The sequence below is a fragment of the Monopterus albus genome, unplaced genomic scaffold (genome assembly GCF_001952655.1).
Source record: "Monopterus albus unplaced genomic scaffold, M_albus_1.0 scaffold243.1, whole genome shotgun sequence".
In the NCBI taxonomy this organism is placed as follows: Eukaryota; Metazoa; Chordata; class Actinopteri; order Synbranchiformes; family Synbranchidae; genus Monopterus; species Monopterus albus.
The window spans coordinates 637539-653493 of record NW_018128123.1 but is presented as its reverse complement, the minus strand read 5'-3'; the positions used below and the strand labels follow the sequence as shown (position 1 = coordinate 653493).

Sequence of the window (15955 nt, the reverse complement as noted above, 5' to 3'; positions counted from 1 at the left end):
CCTACCCTCTGGCCGGAGGTTCAGAAGTGTGAAATGCAGGACCACTAGACTGAAAAACTCTTTCTTTCCCTCTGCCATCAGACTCCTAAACAGCTGGGGAGTTTACTACCAGGAAATACATGATGTACATAATACATAATTGCATAATGACTGTTGACTGCTGCACATGCTGCTCCCATGCAGCATACACTCTCTGTTATATTCCTATATATTTATTTATTATATTGCTGCATTTGTTGCTGCTTAAAGTGCCTTAGATTTTGTGTTACTTATTTACCCTACTGTACATTTCATTTGTATTTTGTGGCATTCATGTGGACGGCAAAGTAAGAGTTTTATTGTACTGGCAAACATGTTTCCTAACTGTGCATATGACAAATAAACACTTTGAATGCAAAAAAAAAACAGGTCATTCTAAAGGGTTAAACCTAGAGCAGGTCGTGGAAGACTGCATGGGTCACAAGAGTCACAGGATGACATTCAAACAGTACAACAACACACTCCATGGTGTTAGAACTATATATATTTCCATGCTGTCAGCTTTAGTCATTTATTTTGTTATTTCAGAAAGAAGTGACCAGCTCTTTGATTTCTGTAGTGTCATATCCATTGCATTTATTGTCCATTCTTTTACTTTTGTGTCCTCTTTTCTGCTTAATCCTAGTAAGGCTGTACTGAGGAAGATGCTTGTATGTTTGTAACTGATAATCAGTTGAATGCACAAGTTCCAAAGTGCTTATCTACTGACTTTATATAGCCTGCCTTTTTTGTTTGTTCCATTTCCTGTTTGTTCTCTGCAGCCAGTGCTGGCCAGAGTAAAGACAAGCATATAAGGTCCTCATCTATTCATACAGTGCTGTACATTCTCAAAGCACATATCCACATTTTTGCAGAAGGCAGATGGCCTGACATCACCACATCCACCACAGATATCAGATAAAAGAGGCAATTCTGTTATGTTAAGATTTAACTGGTTTAGAACTAGCACAGCTAGGTCCCTGTGCTGCAGCAGCTGTTTCTATCATGAAAACACCACAGGGTATTAAGCTATTACCTTTACTCGCATTCTTCACAAAAGATCACATAACCAGGTGATATATACTTTATTGGTCTGGAAGCTGATTTCTAAACATGAACTGGAATCTTTTTACCCAACATATGTATTTCACTAATATAACCTGGACTAATTAGCTTGTTACACAATAATAAACACATGTCATTAAAACTGGACACACAGACACTCAGACAAGCTGTTCTATTATGGTATCACAACATTATAAACATTCAGATTAGTCACAATAACTGTTATGACGCTAACATGACCTTCTGATCCCAGAGCTGTGTGGGACATCAGAGCTAATTAAAGCCACTATGTAAATAGCAGGTGATGTTCATCAGACTGCTGTAGAGGAAAATTAAATTTTCTTCCTTTGTCAGCTCTGACAGTCTTTCACATTGTACTTTACATTATACAAATGGTCAGTTATTTGCAATAATATAGCTGCAACGTGATCATAAACAGCAAATGTCATTTTGCACAGTGCGACACATTCCTGATTCTTCAGTGAGACAAACAACAGCACGGTGGTGTCAGAACACCTCAGAAGACATGGACGTTATTGTTACTTCTCAACCACAAACAATGCATACATACTGATAATTCAGTTTATCTTGTAGCCCACAAGTAATTTTACTTTTGCTAGAGTAGAATTTCTTTAATGTAAAAGTTATTTTACTTGAGCAAGAAATTCTGCTACTCTTTCTGACCTTGCCATTAATTCAGCAGATCATCTTGCAGTCTTTCAGAAGGACAAGGAGGAGAAGCAGGACAGGAGGAGACAGACAACAGGAGCTGTCAGAGCTGCAGGCAACATGCAGTACTGAGCTCAGTACCAAACAGAACAGCTACAACACATCATCAGCACCTTTTAGCTTTTATCTGTTGTGTTGTTGAAAAAATACACTTGCACGCTGTTACCACAGCTCAGATGGTCACAGTAGCTCACGGTTCAGCTTGGCAGCAAATGTATACGTACAATATGATTAATAGTGCACAGCTACACAAAGGAATCCTCTTAAGTTCTCAAAACTGATGGCAACAGCCAAAAAGAGACCAATATTAGGAATGTGCCCAAATCAACAGCTCAAGCTCGCTGTGATTCGCCACAGTCTCAGTACACTACTTGATCAATGCTTTTCTGAAACAATTTCAAAAAATCACATAACACAGTGTTCATCACCAAAGTGAAATGTATCCCTGGATTCCTATTATTTTGTCTGTCCTTTGACTGATACACGTTATAATGCACTTCACATTCACTGCCAACCAGACTCTTACAGCATTGATTTCACTTACACTGTATGTCAGCATGCTTCATAGTGCTCCTGGCCTGTTCACTGTTCGTTCACACATCACAAAGGTATTCACTGGTTTTAATGAACACAAGGTTGGCGCTAAATTAAGGCTTTCTGGTCGCTTCACAGCACCTTAACCACATACCCCAGAGGATCCTCACCTCCTTACCTCACACTAAATAAGTCTTGCTGTTCAGCCACAACAAGCTAACAGCAAAACAGAAAGGTGACATTGCCCCTAGGCAGAAAAAAATGACTACCCCTTTTCAGAACCTGCTGTAAAAATCTGTATTGCCAGCATTGCTGTGTGTCCACACCGACAGATATGATATCATCGACCAATCAACACTTTACAGTCTTTCCTGCGAGACATGGTCACACATGTTGTTTTGATTCAGCCTGTCATACCTTGTAACAGAGTGCATGTACTGTACTGTACCACATGTATGACAAAGGAAAAGATTTTAGGCTTCATAACACTGGAGTACAACCCTTTACTCTTGATCTTAGGCATATCTCCACAATGGACTGTAAAATCCTGTCTGGTTTCCTGAATCCTTCTTGTGCATAGATGCTCTTCCAAGGACTGGATTCTGACAAAGAAAAAGTTAAATGGCTTTCTGCAGCAGTAAGTAGGCTAAGGGAAGTACCACCTAGCTACAATTGTTGTTTGTAAAGTTACCCATAAAATATAAGTGAGCAGTGAACAGGTGGTGGGAAGGTCAGAGTGGGTTAGAAAAACAACTTAACATTTACAGTATGTAATCAAATTAGCCGACTCCTTAGCTCTGTCGCATTAGTCACATTAGTATTCAGGTCCTCAAATATAGCATTTCTGTGGCATAACACTGGCAAACTTAAACCTGTGACAGTGAGCAGTGGAAGATAAAGAAAAGGAAAATGACAAAGAGATGTGTTGTCTCGCTGTTTGTTCCACATTAACATCAGCATAACAGAAGACAGTATTTACTGTGACTGTGAACAAATTGTTTCTAATCTTAAATCCTTTCATCTTAAAGACATTTGGGGGTATACTGTCTATATATGCACTGTGTATTTGATTTATTTTACATGCTAATGAGCAGAAATGTAAACCAATTTTAGGGGAGTTTAGTGTTTATTCTGAAAGAACCGACAACAGATTATCCACCCAGTTAGAACTTGTACACTAGTAAACCCACAAATGATCCTCTTTACATTTTTATCTTCTTGTGTCACTTTCAGGGAGAAAGCAAAAAGCTTGTTTCCCAAAATGTGGAATTATTCAAGAATAACACTGGACTGTTGTTAAGATGACACACATTGAGAGGATGCCTGTAGATTTCCAGGCTACTGTTTACACTTTGGACTAAAAAATAGGGAATTAATTGCTCTCGTGAGGAACATCGTGTTTGGACTGAAATCTTTTAAAACATTCCTCTGGGATCCAGACATTCAGTGGTGTTCTGCATTTTCGGTTGACTGACTCTGCAGTGTGGTCAACCTCCAGCCCTGTCCCAGCTTTGTCTCCCCATCATTAAAACTGATAGTGAGTGGCCTTAACAGCTGGCCAAAGGAAAGCAATCAAAGTTAGTGGAGCAAGAAAGACCTTTAAAAAGCTTCACGTTTTGCACTGTGCCTTATAGGAATAATGCATAGAGCTGGAGTGCAATTTATTTTCAATCTTCAGGCTCTATACTCAGATGATAACAAAAGAGACCATATATAAATGACAGTTTGCAGGTTGCTTGCCATCCCCTGCATCCCCGCCTGTAAATAATACACCTCTTTTTCTACAACAAATGTAAAAGCAGCAGCAAGATGAAACCCCTCTGCAAATCAGAGCATGTGTGAGGATTCTCTTCTTGTTCATGGTGATTGCAGCTTTGACCTGTGCCTGCCCTGCTCAGTTGAAGGGAGTCTGAATGTAATACTGATAAATCAGTTAAAAGGAGGCCCAGAGCTTAGCACGTAATCTGACCAAATCAAATGGTGTGTACACGATAATGTTTGTTTGGCAGAACTCTGTTTTGAATGTGTGGCACAAATAAAGATTCTAGAAGAGCGTGATCAATAATTAGACAGATCTAAAATACTTCTCTAATTGCTTTTTATTGACCATATTCCAAACCTAGTAATTATCTTGTAAGACACTGGCCAGAAGACATATTGAGGTTCCTGCAGAAATGATGAAAAGCACAAATAAATAATTGCATAAGCTCAATTTTCATTTTTAAGAGACTGTTTTTATATGGGTCATCAGTTTGTTATTTGAGTTTATACAAGAAAGAAATGGCTGCATATGACAGAAATTGCCACTTGGCGTCAGAGATGTGCAAGAATGATTTTTTCCACTGTTTGCCCCATGTGTATCAGTCTGGAAGTTTAAGCTGTTGAGGTTAGGGATCAGACTAGATATGAGCAGAGTTTTAAATAACTGGTTTCTCCTTTTAGCCAGGAACAAGCACCGGTCTTATTATGGATCTAGGTGGCTTTATAGAATAGCAGAAATTATTGTCTCTTGCAACCTCAAAATTGTAGACAGACCTGTTCAATTCCTTGGTAGTTCACAGTGTTTGCCAGCACATGCCCAGTCTGAAGCTGAATGGCTACAGGCTTCAAATGTTTCTACCAAAAACTAAGCTTTACCCAGAGTTCTCCCTGTCAGAGTTCACTGAGCACTGCCTGGAAAGCAGCCCTGCCCTTAGTAGTACAGTGACTGATCTTAGCTAAGCAATGAATGATAACTCAGTTTTGCTTTTGGGGGGGTACAAACATCACGGCAGGGATGTGACCTTCAAGCGAGTGAGATAATGCTGAGTTTTTCAAAAACCTCTTCAATTATTCATAACTCTTTGCTCTCAAACATTTTCTCACCAGATTGCTTTCCCTTCTTTCACTCTGTTAGTCCTAGGTAACTAAGCTCACTTAAAGCCACTTTTATGAACTTGTATTATTCATCAGAAGACATCCCCATCCACGTCCTAATGCTGCTGAACGCAGCCTCAGTGCAATTACATGACAAACACCTTAGTATATACACATTTGGCAAAGCAGAGGCCACATGCTCAGATGTGTGAACAAATGTACACTCTCCAACACACAGATAATTAGGTGCATTCCTAAATATTATGCGTGTACCACACATTGATTGTTTTATGCAATTTGTCAGGGGAATATAGAGCTATTATGCCTTGATACTCTAAGGCCATGGCTATACAGAGAAACACATGCATGCACATATTTCTTCATCCGGAATACACAAGTGCTTCACTGTCATGCAGGTGTCACCTTTTCACTGTGCTCTGATGCTTTTTATTTTGAGCTTACTTTGAGCTTTAGGAAATGTATTGTCATTCTCTAGCACACAGAAAGCCATCATTTCTTTTAAGCTGTCACCATGTTTGATGGTAAGCTGCTATTCCTGTGGTATTCCAAGAGCTCACCAAGAAGCCCAACAACGTTAAAGATACTCCTTGGATTTTCCGCTGATGTATTTTCTGTTTGCGAAACACTTACCGCACAGACTGTGGAAAATGAAAACCTGAATGTTTGACCCCTACAGTGAGGGGATCCAGTGGCTCTGTGCACTGTACTTGTACTGTGGGGAGCATTTTGCTGTTGTGGTTTTGATCCACTTGTTCATTTAGAAAGAAGGGTCACTGCAAATCAGTTCAAAGTTCTGAGTTATTACCTTTATCCTATGAGGAAACATTCCAGGATGACGGCGCTCCCACCCATAGGGCACGAGGGGTCACTGAATGATTTGGTGAGTATGAAAATGACATGAATCAGATGCTGTGGCCTTCAACCCAGCTGAACACCTATGGGAGATGTTGGAGCAACATGTTAGGCAGCGTCTCCACCACTATCATCAAAACACCACATGAGGGCATATCTTCTGGAAGAAGATTGTTCATCCTCCAGTAGAGTTCAGAGACTTGGCGAGTCAATGCCAAGGTGGTACATGGTGGCCCAGCGCCTTACTAAGACACTTTGTTAGCTGTTTCCTTTCATTTGTCACATGTCAATATTCAGCATTTATGGCTATTGCTGTTCATAATAACTACACATTTATTTGAGACAAACCAAAAACAATAATCACTTTCTGTCATTTTCTTTCCAGTGAAACTCAAACATACACAAAAGCATCCATTTTTGCTTTGCATGTTTTGTTACTGTAATATGTGGATATGAACACACTCTCCTGTGAGTGGGACAGGGAGCACTGCTGATGCTTTGTTTATGCAGATCTGATGGCATAGGTCAATTTTGAAATTCATCTTAGCAGAAAATTGTCCCTGTGTTTCAGTCCCATCTGACCACATCTAAATGCTAATATACATAAAGCGCAACAAATGATTTGTAGTTTCGCTTTAGTTGGTGGAGGAGCACACACTGACCTCTTCAAAATCACAAAGATCACTTTTGCTGGAATTTGTGTCACTTTGAAAAAAAAAAACATTTACCTTGTATAAAAATGTTAAAGTAACACATACAGTCACAGTACTCTGTTTTAAAGGGGTACGAATAATTAATATTTCATGCACACAAGGTCGCACAAATCTGTAGCAAATGTATAAGATGATTCCATTTCAATTGAATAAACAGGAGCAAAATTAGCTTTGTAATTTCAGGTAATGCTCTATGCTGCACTATAAACCTTGTCACCAAAATTTAAGCCGAATGAACTATATATATATTATATAGAAACTAAAAGCTACATTGCTGCTAAAATCTATCTTTTTCAGTATTTCATTCTGAAAGCAGGAAAGTACACCTTCCTAGAGCATGTGTCAGGTCTGGCTATAAGAGTAAGATTTATGAAACAGACCTGCTCCTTGCATCCCACTCTCACACAGCACACTGCCTTTCTCACATAGCCACATTAATTTCAGCCCACAGATTTTCCTCTGAACAGAAAGATGCTCTCTCTGTGGCTGTTTTCAAGCAGCCCATGTTTGTCCAGGGCACTGATTGCCAGCTGAGGGGATCCCTGTCGCAATACTGTCCATCCAATAGATCAAATGACTCTGATCTACTGGATCGCTCACACACACACACACACACACACACACACACACACGTGGGCACTCTGTCAGTCAGCCCTGGGTCCTTCTGCATCTAACGTTTGACATAATAAGCTTCATCGCTGCTATGGTTCCTGTGATCATGACAATGATAATACCAATGGTAATATGGTTTTATGAGGCCTCTCATCCTCCCATCTGCTCCTTTCTCCTCCCCAGCTCTGGCTGCCCAGGACTCCATCTGATCACCCTCCCCCCACCATCTGGCTTCTTCTGCTAATCCCTCCTTCATTCTCCCTGTTGCTCCCTGTTAACCCTCTATCCCCCCCTCTGTTCCATAAAATAAATTAAAAAATTAACAAAAACAAAAACGCATCTTGATAGGAATTTGCAATTGTGTTGCTGTCTTTTAATTAATCATTGATATGTGTTTACTGGATGTTTTCTGTGGATGGATGGATAGATAGATAGACAGATTCTCCTTCTGTTTCAGGGAGTAAGCAGCATGTGGTAGGACTAACAACATGACCCACTGCCATTTCTGGACAGAAATATGGGTCAGTGATTTTCATTTCTGACAAAGTTTTTAAAATGTTCTCAAGGTTTAGTTCATTTTTTATGTATAAAACAATTAAAATGCACATTATTTCCTCATAGGCAAATTATCCATTTAGATTATACTGTAGTTACTTTTTACAATATCCACAGTTATTAAACGCTGCCTTCTGACAAACAATAAAATGATAGAGGACCTTGAATCAGTGAAATCAAAAGGGCCCATTTCATACTGAGAATAATGCTTCTGTTTTTCGCTCACCACTGCACACAAACAACACTTGTCTCATGTTTTCTCCTTTTCTTCAAGTCCATGTTTTACACAACCTGCTTTTGTTTGGAAATGTATTTACTGCAGCAGCAACAATTCAGCTGCGGCATCAGATGTCTTGAGGAGCAGCTTGCCGGTGGGTTGCTGCTATAGATGGCAAGCCACGTATAGAATGACTTCATTAAGCCCTGAGTAGTCCACCAAGTTACAGCATGCAAAAGTTCATTAGTATCTGTAATGAGAGTGGAAATACACATCCAGCAGTATTGATGTGTGGAGTGATTGGTGGTCCCATCAGAGAGTAAGTGGAGCATCTCAAAGTGACAGCAGAGACTGCTGCAGGTTGCAGAGGCATTTTCCTGCAGGGTGGGCTGAACTAGAGTAAGAAACAAGTCAACACAGATCCTTGTCTCTACTGTCTGCAGTAAGAAAAACGTTTTTGCAAGTAGAGCTACTATATGTAATTCATCTACATATTTAAGTCCCCAGTGACTATAGCTGCAATTTTGTCCCCATTTTTTGCTTGTTTTAAATAAGGACCTAAGAACAGTCAGAAAACATTTGGTATCAACATGGATCATGTCAGATCATGAAACTGTTGTTTTCAAAATGCAGTGGTTCCTTTTTATGTTTCTCTTGGTTTAATGTATTGATTAAATGTATCCTTGAATAATCTTGTAGCCTGGTTCCTTTTGTAAAGTCTGTTTGTTAGTCAAACTGCTATCACAACAGTCTCACAGTAAGCTCCACAAACAAATTCCATATGACTAAAAATACTTAAGCCAATTAAAGTGTTTGCCAAATACTGTAGATGTTCTTTTTCCATCTTTCATGTGAGATACCAGTAAATACTTTAAATGCTTGTCATCTATGTGCATGCAGCCAACATGAACCTGATCAACGTGCCACATGAATCACACATTAGTATGTATTAGAGATGAGATAAATAGAGTAGGCAAAGACGGATTAAAAGGGCAAAAGAGTTTCCATTCAATTTGAATGATAATGAGAGCTAATAGATTTGGTCAGAGTTTAAAAACTGAACAGAAACATTTGTCTGTGGAGGCAGGTCCATCAAAAGGCCAGTGAGTTGGTTAGCTGGTTAGTCAAAGTGAGAGACTTCACCTCTCTTTACCTGTGTGCTGCCAGTGGTCATTATGGTGTAGAGCAGTCATTCTTACCCATGGGGCCGCGGCCCAATCTTGGGCCGTGAGCGCCAACTAGTGGGCCGCATAAAAAATTTCAGTTCTGCGTCTGTGGGCCGCGGCACCACAATGCAGCTTTCTACCACTTGGTGGCAGTGAGGCGTCAGTCAGGTGTTTAACATGCTCCAATAAGCAGAAGAAGAAGAATGAGTCAGTTACAAACTTTTGCAGATGACATGGAGAAGTTTTTAAAACGAAAAAATGAAGATGAAAGTGGTGCCAGCCCCTCTTCAAAGGCGAAATTTGTACGCAAGTACAACCCTGATTTTATAAAGTTTGGCTTTTTAAAAGGAGGCCGTGAGGCAGAGCCCAGTGTGTTGAGTGTGGGCTAACGCTATCCAATGAAGCACCGAAGCCTTCAAAATTAAGGCGGCATCTAGAAACCAAACATCCGAAGCTAGTTGGAAAGCCGGTTGATTATTTCAAGAGAAAGGAAAATGGGCTTCAGAGAAAGGAAAATGGCTCACTGGCGACGCTAAGATCTATCGTGTCACTCACTGGCGACGCTAAATGTGCTTTGAAGGCCAGCTACCTCGTAGTCAGACGTGTAGCACAAAGTAAGAAAGCGTTCACCATAGTGGAGGAATTGGTTCGGCCTGCCGCTGTGGACATGTGCTGTGAGATGATCGGGGAGGCTGCGGCAAAGAAGCTCAAGACCATCCCGCTCTCAAACGACGCAGTGAGTCACCCATGGGCGTTGCTAGACTTGAAGCTTTACTGGGGCACAGGCCCCCCCATACATATATAGATAGATAGATATAGATACAGATACATACATACAGTTGTACATTACACAGTTATACACACAAATAATTAATAAGTACTCCCTCAGAAAAAGTGGTTTAATTTCAAGTAAAGCAAAGTATTTCCCCAAGCTTAAAAGCATCTTGTCCACCAAATCAAAGCAGTTCAGTTGGTTCCCTTTTTGTGCAATAAAGTGTAGCGCCTATTCTTCATTTTGGCAAACCTGTCAATAACTTGACTCTCACTCAGTTTACAAAGTTCTTCCTGCTCAACTGATAAGACAGCAAGATGGTGAAGCCTGTCTTGGCCCATTGTGCACCTCAGCCAAGTGTGGAGTCGTCTCAATGCGCTGAATGACCGTTCACAGCTACACACAGACCTGCAAGTCTGTTAGCTATAGCTCATTTGTCAACAACATTTGTCTTACCTCCCTCAAACTCATCTCTCCTTTCTGCTTCCCTCCCTTTGTCTCGAAAAAACAAGAACTTTCTGATATCCATCTACAGGAGGAATTGGTCATTGTTCAGATAGTATACAGTGCCTTGCGAAAGTATTCGGCCCCCTTGAACTTTGCGACCTTTTGCCACATTTCAGGCTTCAAACATAAAGATATAAAACTGTAATTTTTTGTGAAGAATCAACAACAAGTGGGACACAATCATGAAGTGGAACGAAATTTATTGGATATGTCAAACTTTTTTAACAAATAAAAAAACTGAAAAATTGGGCATGCAAAATTATTCAGCCCCCTTAAGTTAATACTTTGTAGCGCCACCTTTTGCTGCGATTACAGCTGTAAGTCGCTTGGGGTATGTCTCTATCAGTTTTGCACATCGAGAGACGGAAATTTTTGCCCATTCCTCCTTGCAAAACAGCTCGAGCTCAGTGAGATTGGATGGAGAGCGTTTGTGAACAGCAGTTTTCAGTTCTTTCCACAGATTCTCAATTGGATTCAGGTCTGGACTTTGACTTGGCCATTCTAACACCTGGATATGTTTATTTGTGAACCATTCCATTGTAGATTTTGCTTTATGTTTTGGATCATTGTCTTGTTGGAAGACAAATCTCCGTCCCAGTCTCAGGTCTTTTGCAGACTCCATCAGGTTTCCTTCCAGAATGGTCCTGTATTTGGCTCCATCCATCTTCCCATCAATTTTAACCATCTTCCCTGTCCCTGCTGAAGAAAAGCAGGCCCAAACCACGATGCTGCCACCACCATGTTTGACAGTGGGGATGGTGTGTTCAAGGTGATGAGCTGTGTTGCTTTTACGCCAAACATAACGTTTTGCATTGTTGCCAAAAAGTTCGATTTTGGTTTCATCTGACCAGAGCACCTTCTTCCACATGTTTGGTGTGTCTCCCAGGTGGCTTGTGGCAAACTTTAAACGACACTTTTTATGGATATCTTTAAGAAATGGCTTTCTTCTTGCCACTCTTCCATAAAGGCCAGATTTGTGCAGTATACGACTGATTGTTGTCCTATGGACAGAGTCTCCCACCTCAGCTGTAGATCTCTGCAGTTCATCCAGAGTGATCATGGGCCTCTTGGCTGCATCTCTGATCAGTCTTCTCCTTGTATGAGCTGAAAGTTTAGAGGGACGGCCAGGTCTTGGTAGATTTGCAGTGGTCTGATACTCCTTCCATTTCAATATTATCGCTTGCACAGTGCTCCTTGGGATGTTTAAAGCTTGGGAAATCTTTTTGTATCCAAATCCGGCTTTAAACTTCTCCACAACAGTATCTCGGACCTGCCTGGTGTGTTCCTTGTTCTTCATGATGCTCTCTGCGCTTTAAACAGACCTCTGAGACTATCACAGTGCAGGTGCATTTATACGGAGACTTGATTACACACAGGTGGATTCTATTTATCATCATTAGTCATTTAGGTCAACATTGGATCATTCAGAGATCCTCACTGAACTTCTGGAGAGAGTTTGCTGCACTGAAAGTAAAGGGGCTGAATAATTTTGCACGCCCAATTATTCAGTTTTTTATTTGTTAAAAAAGTTTGAAATATCCAATAAATTTCGTTCCACTTCATGATTGTGTCCCACTTGTTGTTGATTCTTCACAAAAAATTACAGTTTTATATCTTTATGTTTGAAGCCTGAAATGTGGCAAAAGGTCGCAAAGTTCAAGGGGGCCGAATACTTTCGCAGGGCACTGTAGCTAGCACCATGGAAACTTTACTTTCACAGCAATTTCATACGTCATCTTACCTGCTCGTCGCACACAAAGTAAGAAAGCGTTCACCATAGCGGAGGAATTGGTTCTGCCTGCTGCTGTGGACATGTGCCGTGAGATGATCGGGGAGGCTGCGCAAAGAAGCTCAAGACCATCCCGCTCTCAAATGACTTGGTGAGTCACCGTATTGCTGACATGGCCTCAGACATTGAGCATCAGCTTCTGGAGAGAATAAAAAAAATAGCAAATTTTTCTCTTTGCAGCTGGACGAGTCGACTGATGTCACAAATACTGCGCTGCTGCTGGTTTTTGTTCGCTACCGCTGAGACAGCTCTTGTTCATTTGTCACAGATTTGGAGAGTAACATCTAGTTCTGCCATGCAAAAATTAAGACGGCTAAATTGTAAAATTCATCAGCAGGTTATAAGGCAATATTTTAATTTGCAGTTTATTTAAATTTTATTTACAGTTTATTTAATTTGAAACTTTTATTTTAAATGTATTTATTTTATTACCACAGAATTTTATTTATCAAAATGTCTCTTCCGTTTTTTGAGAGTATATAAATACTTTTGGAATTCTAATTTGTGTTAATAGGCATGACAACCTCGGTTTAATATAATTGCTAGCCTGTTCAGTGTGAAAATAAATGTCTTTGAGATGATCACATTGTATCATATTTATTTCACAAGGTTTTAGCTTGATAAACCTTAAAAGGATCTACCAACGTGAATCCCAGTCTTTGATGCTACAGTCCTGTGCACCCATCATCCTCGTCAGCCAACTGCTGATGACCCTGGTGCAATTCAAATGTACTGCATCGTTCAATAAGAAAATGTTGTCTCCAAACCCAGCCAGCAATTACGTTGCTGCGACAGCATAACTGAGAAAAAATGTCTAATATAAAAAAAGGAAATAAAAACTACAGTAAACATTTTATGACAAGTGAAGAGAGAATTTACACATGCAAGATCAGAGGTGCTTGAAATTGTGATGATGAACGGAAGATGTAAGGAAACATGGTGAGAATGCTGCTGCACTGACATTTGCTAAAAGCCTGAAAATAAGCCAAGCAAATATGCCACGGATAAAGAAATAAACAGCATAATGTCCTTTTGACATTAATCAAAGCACCAACTCCACATCCTATAGTATAATAATAATAGCACAGTTACTGTAACGTCTGGTTGCCAAAAACCAATAAATTAATTTTTGTCTGCCTCGTTTGCATTGTGAACACACCAGGGGTGTCTCGTTTGCTCACTTTGTTAGTCACCCCTTTTATCCTCTCACTTCCTTAATTTGAACATAATAATCATTTTGCCATATCACTGAAGAGCTACTCACATCAGTGTCGGAAGTCAAAGGGGTTGTAAACAAGTAAATAAAAAATAAACACGAGGACGGCACCGGCAGTGTGCCTTCCCTGAACTGCCAGCATTGAAGCAAGAGCAAGACAGAGTTCAAGATCAGGATACCATCAGCTCTCCAACTACCTCTTCATCCCGCTCCCATTTCCTGAGGTCGTCCTGCTGAGTTTCTCCTTTCAGCCTCATACCTCTCACTGGATCTCAATTATCATCCCTCTCTCCTGTGTGGTCATTAGTAGCTTTTGATCAAGCTGGAGATTTCTACCATTCTGCCTTTTCATTTTCTATCAGCAGGCCAATACAGATGTTTGGACCTACAGTCAAGAAGATCTGAAGAACAATATAAAAGCATGAGGTAATAAACAACAATCAAACACTCAGACTAATCAATATTTAACAGTTAGTGATATTTAGACTAAACACCCCCATCATGGCTAAAATCGCCCCACTCTGACAGTCTGATGCAGCCTGTTTGTCTGCAGAGTTCTAATGTATATTGAGATTAACAAGTGGGTGCTGCAGCCACTTTTAAATATATTCATGTCCGTATTGAATTTAAAAGTCAATCTTGTAATCTTTTGGCACACATGCTGCAGTTTTATTGTTACAGTTCCTTTCAGTAAAACCAATTCATTTAATGTCTCTGATTAAAATGTAACATAACACCATTTGTTTAAACGGTACACTAGTACTCCTACAGCTATTTCATAACAATTAAGATGCGGACACAGTAAATTATATCTTGCGAAGGCCCTAAGTTACTTTAAAAAATAGTAAAGAATGGGTGTGCTAGCCCAAGCCACTGAGGTAGCTGCTCCCCCAGTCTCTGTATTTACTGTAAATAAAACACCCAATCTTCAATGAAAATTAGTTTTAGTGGTTATTAGTGTAATTCATCAGCTGTATCATTCTTTCTACAGCTGAAATCAAACATAGTTGGGATAGACAGCACTATTGCAGAAGTTCCCACAGAAGTGTTGCATCTGTAGGCGGCTTTGCTTTCACTCTTCATCTGGAAAGTCTGGACACTGTGCAGTAGGTTGAAACACTGAAAAGGTCTGACTTCCTTTGTTAATGGCCCTCTAATAATACTAATAATAATAAGGCCTCATTTACTTCCACTACTGCAGAAAAAAATGGAAGTTGACCTATTACGTGATCCCTGAAAAAGGCCTGGTTTACAAAGAATTTACACACATTTTTGGTGACTTTTGTATGTTGTATGTTTTATCTCTGGTGGTTTACATCTTAGCTTTTTTGTACCATTTATGTTTATTCAGTGAATCTGAACTGCTTTAATGGCTGCTCCTAGGCCTGGGCGATATGGCTGAAAAAATTATCACGATAAAATTTTCCATATCAGACGATAACGATAATTATCACGATAACTTTAAATCTTAAAATTGCTTTTAGGTTTAAGGCAGATTTTTGCTCCTGTATAAAATTTGTGAAAACCAGACAGTTAAGCATGTTATTAAACAACTGTTTATTGCCAGAACATGAACACAATTTAAAGTTTTTAAAAAACAAACAAATAACAGCTGGCCATTTGAAAATAAGTCTTGGAAGTTTTGTAAACATTTTGTTTTAGCTGACAGGTGTAAATAAAATGATAAATATAATTCTAGTCAGCCTGACAAAGTATCTATAGAAATGGCTTGAAACATAACTTTTTTATATCTTAGATTACAGTGCAAATAAACTAAATAGACAAAATGTTAATGTGCAAAAAAGACTGATCACAGTGTATATTTTTCAAGTTTTCAACTGTTCAATTACTCTATAGGTTACAAGTAAGAAAGACAAGTCTGTCTACAGTCTCAGGTTTTAGAGCTGCCCTGTGACAGGTCACAATGTTTCCTCCTGTGCTAAAGATCCTCTCAGAGGGAGAGCTGGTGGCAGGGATGCACAAGTACCGCCTTGCTAGTTTGCTCACTCTTGGAAAGGTTTTCTCATGCATCTTCCACCAATCTAGGGGTTCAGTTTCACTGTCTGCATCTGGAGCAATGAGGTAGTTTTCCAGCTCTCTCTCCACGGTCTGCATGTTTGTGAGTCCTGTGTTGCTGGGGCATTGCTTCTTAAAAAAACTGCCCAGTGTCTTTCTCTGCTTTTTGGCAGGTAAAGCTGCAGCAGCTCCCCCCTCTGCCTCTTCTACTTCTGTTTGGTGAGAAGCCTGTGAAGTAGATGGGCCTTGGTCTTCCTCCATGTTCATAATCTCTGACACGGCTCTTGTTTTTACAGCCTCTATGTTGTCTGGCTTTA

General features: G+C 39.9%; 1 protein-coding gene and 1 long non-coding RNA gene across 2 annotated transcripts in view; one reads left to right on the top strand and one right to left on the bottom strand.

The window, feature by feature from the left end:
- Positions 1 to 15955, bottom strand: part of LOC109972012 (opioid-binding protein/cell adhesion molecule-like) — a 641198-nt gene that overhangs the window by 363925 nt on the left and 261318 nt on the right. The window lies entirely within an intron of this gene.
- The window catches only part of LOC109972015 (uncharacterized), a 9806-nt gene continuing 3814 nt past the window's right edge, over positions 9964 to 15955 (top strand). Inside the window, exon 1 of the long non-coding RNA XR_002276629.1 lies at positions 9964 to 10074. This is a non-coding gene — a long non-coding RNA (uncharacterized LOC109972015). The remainder of the gene's footprint in view (positions 10075 to 15955) is intronic.